Source organism: Neophocaena asiaeorientalis, unplaced genomic scaffold (assembly GCF_003031525.2).
Source record: "Neophocaena asiaeorientalis asiaeorientalis breed wild unplaced genomic scaffold, Neophocaena_asiaeorientalis_V1.1 scaffold296, whole genome shotgun sequence".
NCBI lineage: Eukaryota > Metazoa > Chordata > Mammalia > Artiodactyla > Phocoenidae > Neophocaena > Neophocaena asiaeorientalis.
The window spans coordinates 767,703-773,671 of NW_020175084.1; positions in this window are offsets into that span (position 1 = coordinate 767,703).

The following is a 5,969-nucleotide window of genomic DNA, read 5'->3' on the forward strand; positions in this document are numbered from 1 at the left end:
CGGGGCGGCGCCGCGGGCCGGATTTGCGGATAACTGGGGGCAGCTGCGCGATTTGCGGGCTCGGAGCTACGTCAGAGCCAAATGGCGCCGGAACGACCCAGGTGGGATGACAGCTAAGGTTGGGTCTGGATATGTTGCTGTCATTGAGAGACCCGTGATACTGCCTATGGAAAAAACACTCTGGGATTGTTAGTGCAGTCTTTTAATGTGCCATCAATCCCAAGCCGACCAGGTTTCTATCTTGATGCTCCAAAAACTAGAGAATATTGTAGAAAAAAAGAAGCACAAAAGAAGTATTGGCAGCCGCTTGCCTTCTCCCCGTGATGTGTGTTTAATAACTGTACTGATAGTCCAAACACAAACCCACGGGTTGGATGTTCATTGATTGCAAGGTCTGGCTGGAAAACAGAACACAGTGCACTGTGACTCAGAGGTTTAAGAGACTAAAAATGCCTTCTATCAATTTGTAGATACTGTCTTTAATTGTATTTATGCACATTCCTGGATTCTTGGGGGGGGACGCACAAGTGAGATAATGTCATCTGCCAGTGCCTATGCCAACCCCCTTCTCTAACTCCTGTGGGAAAACAGAGTGCCGCTGGGGAGTGCTGGACAAGGGATTTAGTTTGATATTAAGGTTAAATCTTTCCAGAACAGCTTATCTGGATGGTTCAGGCTCAGGGTCTCCTACCTGGTTGAAACTAAGATGTTGGCCAGGAGTGCAGTCATCTAAAAGGCTTGAATGGGGCTGGAGAGTCTTCATCCAAGAAAAAAATAAAAGATCAAATCCTGTTATAGAAAGAAAACTCTGATGGTGAAAGATAAGATCTCCATTCCCATAATTGTTGCAAAAGTATAAAATCATTTACAGCTTTAAATACCCAGCCTTTACACAGGATTTGTAGTCCTGGAACAACTCTGGAGCAGATGTTATTCTGAAGAGGTTGCCATTTGGATTAAAAAATAGCACAAATCTAAATAAATAAATAATCCATTGGGTATTTCAACCAAACAGTAAAACTGGACATCATGTGGGTGATTTTTCACGTTAGCCATTTTTTTTCTTACTCTTTCTCCACCTGTCTAACAGTGCAGTGCACCGAATAAAAACTTTCTCCTGGAAAAGAATCCAGATATTTAAATGATCTTATTGGATCAAAAAAAAGTGCTGCTGGAGAGGCTGGTTTCAAAACCCTCTGACTGTCTACGTTTCCACAGCAGCATGGATCTTCTTTTTTGGATTTTTTTTTTTGGGAAAAGCTGCCACTATAAAGACATGCCACTCAGTTGAATTTGGACCCCACCATGATCCTTGTCAATGTAAGCAGAGCTAAGAACCATATATTTTTCTCTATGACCAGTCTGAGTTTGATTACATGGTCCAGAAGTTTGAAACCAGAGTTATACTTAGATTTCTAAAATCATGCCCAAAAGAGCAATCTTGGAAATGTAGAAAAAGAAAACAGTGTAGCCAAAGCCAATAACTTCAGAAGTAGAAGGTTAGGATTTTCATGTTAGCAATTTACGGTAACCACACTAATTTGAGGCAAGGTGGGCCATATACTGGTAATGACACACATGAACAACATATGATTCAGTGAAGTCTTGTTGCCCTTAAGCTTCTCTTCGAACAAAGGGAGTTTTCTATTTTCTCCCAAATCTCAGTTTTATGGATTTCTTTTTAAACTTTTTTTGAAAATGGGTGGAATCCCACCAGCTCTGTGGCCTCACATGCGGGAGATTTTTGTGAATCTTAGAAGTTTGTTTTCTTTATCTATAAAATGAAAGATTTGGATTCATTCATGTGCAGCCAGATCATCTAGAGAATTTGTAAAGTATGCAGATTCCCAAGCCCCCACCAATGCAGAAAGCCTGCGATGGGTTTCAGGTGTTAACAAGGTTCCAGGTTTTAACAAGAACACCAGGTATTTCTGATTTTGATGTTTGATTGACAAACATACTTCAACAAAGTGTTTGTTCTATGGGTTTTCTGAAGTCTTTTCAAAATCTCAAATGCTGTGATCCTGGAAGTTTTCTTTTTGAGAAAAGTTCCTGCTCACCAAAGCTCTGGGACACACCACATACACCAAGGAATCAGTTCAAAGGAATTAAAACTTTGTCTTTAAATTTCTGGGCAATTTTAGGTGTAGGACAGCTTCACCGGAGCATAATTACTTTTGTGGTTTCATAAGCAATTATGTAAAAGGTTATATACCCATCCCAATTGCTACATAGAAAATCTTGCATGCTAACTGTCTAATGTGTTTGACCCTGTGTACCCATAGTTAAATCTAGTGTACACCCACACTTTAAATCATGCACATGCATGCACACGCATGCAAGGAAGAAAGATCTGTTTTTTGTGTTATTTCTGAACATCTGTATGAGCATATTTAAGCTCCCCAAACCTTCACTTCCTGCATCACCTCCACTATTTTCAAACCCAGAAACTGTCTCTTCCTATATCCCAAACCCTGTATTCCCTCCTTCCAAAGCCATGTCTAAAACTCATCTAGTCCACAAAGGTTCTGTAAACACATAGCTTTATATCCTTTTAGTGGTGTGCTGATAAATGTTTGACACTCAGCTCTCCATGCGTGGTAAAATCTGATTTAGAGTGTTTGCTGATTTCTGTGGTATTAATATTCCCACCGTGGCTGATTCCAAATTGCCGATGTGATATCACTGAGCACAGCGATGAGGAGAGGCACACAGCACACTTTTATACAAATTCTTTACACTCCTTCCTTTCAAGAGGGGGAGCTTAATGCCCTTCTACTTGAGTTTAGGCAGGACTTCGTGACTCGCTTCTAATGAACAAAATATGGCAGAACTGATGGGATATATATCTACTAAAATTAGGTTATGACAAAACTCTCTCTCCCCCTCTTTCTCATATCACTTGTCCTGGGCAAGTTGTCTGCCATGTTGTGGAGATGCACACAGCAAGGACTGGGAAGGCCTCTGTGGAAGCCTGAGAGGGACCTATGTCTGCAGCCCAGCGGCTGTGAGTTACTGAGGGCTGTCAACAGCCACGGAGCAGATCCTTCAGCCCCAGTCAAGTCTGGGAGGGCTGCTTGACTGACAGCTTGACTCTAGCCTCCTTACAGACCCTGAGCCAGAACCACCAGCTAGGCAGCAAAAGGTTCCCAACCTACAGAAACTGTTAGAGAATAAATGTGTGTTGTTTCAAGCTCCATATGCTGAGGATAACTAATACATACAGCATCTCTCCTGTACAGATACAATAGACACAAAAAACCTCGAGAGCACAGAGGATAATAAAATATAGCAGCATAATGAACAAGTGGTGGGTTTTGAGTGTTTATTCCCTTTTTCTTCATATAATTTATTTAATTGCAAGTTTATATAATTTATTTTTTATAAATAATGGCTGTGTTTAACAAGTGACTCATAAGATTCCTTTAATTTTAACAATTGGCTCTTGCAAGTGTCAACCAAGAAACACACAAGGCTGCAAATAAGAAAAGAGTTTATTGGGGGGTCTTAGGAATTGCAATACTAGAGACACAGATTCAGATAAAACCGAGTGTTCCAAGGAAGAGAAAGAGTCAGGGGCTTATAAAGGCAAAAGCGACAAGGTTGTTAAAGTTGTCTGGCAAGAATCATGATTGACCCTGGTGCAAGCAGATATTTGGGGTAAGGGTCCAATAAGCGTCTCGAGTTTCTGGAACACTGGGCAGATGTTCTGCATGCCCGCGTTAAGAGAATAAGTGGTCAAAAGGTCAGATTTCATCCGGAATCACTTCCTCAGTGGCCTTGAGGCTTCGTTTCAGAGCTCTCTTAGCAGTCCCGCCTGCATTTGATTTTCCTTCCGCACAAGCTGGTATGACCAGCTCCAGCAAATCTCTCTTCTTCCCTCTCCAGGCCCCATTCCTCACTCAGCAGTATCCCTTTCTGGCTGGCCCTCCTCTATGGCCCCCCGGAGAGGCCATGTTGCATTGAACTTTGGGGTTCATGAACCTGCTGCATCAGAATCACCTGGTGAGCATGGCCACATGCCAGACCGGTTAAATCCAATTTTCAGCTGGGTGTGGGGCTTGGAAGTCTGCGCTTGAATAAGTTCCCCCCACCCCCATCCCCTCAGGGTGACTCTGATGCACAGCAGGATTGGAGGGACACTGGTTCAGGAGACGGGTGTTGAGGTTTGACAGACAGCGTGCTAATCCCAGGTCTGCTTGTTTCTGGAAGCTGCTCAGTGACTTCACCCCAAAATGAGGGGCACGAGGAGCATCCCATGAACTCGTGATAATGGAAGCAGAGGGAAGCAGAGTTAAAGAGAGAAGATGCTATGCTCCTGGCTTGGAAGATGGAGGAAAAAGCTGCCAAGCCAAGGAAGGCCGGGGAAAGAAGATGGAAAACGAACTAAGGCCTTTTTTTGGTTTTTTTCCCCAGCTTACATGCTGAATAAATAAGAATTTATCTACATACAAACGCACTTCATTTTCTGTAAAAGAACTCAACGACCACACTGTTCTGTTTCTGACACAGAGGCCGCATGGACACCCCGCAGGCGGGCGCAGGTCACGAGGGCAGCAGGTGGTCATCCCCGCATTCCTGTACAGCTTGTTGGCTCCCAGCCCAGACAGCGCCTCGAAGGGGCTCTGGGCCAGTGGAGACTCAGTGTGCCCTGGTCCACAGGGCTGAGCTTGACGTCATACCCGTCCTCCCACGTCTGCAAGGCGGGCGCGCACAAGAGGAGTGCCGGCTAAACAAAGCCTTCTGAGCCCCTTCACTCCCTGCTAGGACAGACCCCAGTCGTGGTACATCTCACTGGCACTGCAGCCCCATCCAGACATCCTGCTTCAGAATCCTCCCTCCCCCGTGAACTCCCAGCACCAGTGCCGAGCGTTCCTGGGAAGCCCTGAAGAAATCCTCTGACCAAACTCTGCTTGACCTTCTCCCGTCCACACCATGAAGCCACCCACTGTCGGGAGTCTGTGTCCCCAACCTGACTGGGGCCGCAGCTCGGCTCACCGGTCTCTCGTTTGTCCCGTTTCCCATTTCCTTCATCACTGGGTTGTGTGCAAACCAAGTGTCAGGCAGGTGTCACCAAAATGTTCATGCCACTTTTACTTGTCATTGTGTAATTAAGTTAAAAAACTGGGTAAACTGATAAATACAAGAGTAGAAAAATGTTGGGTGCTTTGGAAACACCTGAATTTTTAAATTTTTTTAATAAATTTATTTTTTGCTGCATTGGGCCTTCGTTGCTGTGCTCGGGCTTTCTCTAGTTGCGTCGAGCGGGGCCTACGCTTCGTTGCGGTGCGTGGGCTTCTCATTGCGGTAGCTTCTCGTTGTGGAGCATGGGCTCTAGGCACGTGGGCTTCAGTAGTTGTGCCACGCAGGCTCAGTAGTTGTGGCGCACAGGCTTAGTTGCTCTGCGGCTCGTGGGATCTTCCTGGACCAGGGCTCAAAACTGTATCCGCTGCATCAGCAGGCAGATTCTTAATCACTGCACCACCAGGAAAGTCCAGGAAACACTTGAATTTTAAAAATGGAATTAGGTGTGAATGAAAAAACAGTGAAGTCCTGAGGAAAAGATAAAAATCTTTAAAGATTCTGCTCTTAGATCTGTTCAAAACCTGTCACTTTAAAGAAGCTGTAACAGTAGAAAATACGTTGTGGGGAGAAGACCTCATTCCAACAGCCAACAACCAACTGATGGATGAGTGGACACACATTTTAAGTTTAAATAAACTAATTAAAGTGTGCTTTGTGCTTCTTTTTTTTTTTTTTTTTTTTTTTTCGGATGGGCCACGAACCCATGTCCCCTGCATTGGCAGATGGACTCTCAACCACTACGCCACCAGGGAAGCCCTGTGCTTCTTTTTTTATGATTCTCTTCTTTAGTTGATTTTTTTTCCATTAACCACCCACTGCATATTCCAGTTCTATCAGCCGAGAGGGTGGATGTACCATAGCAGGCAGGTAACAGCCAAAGGTAC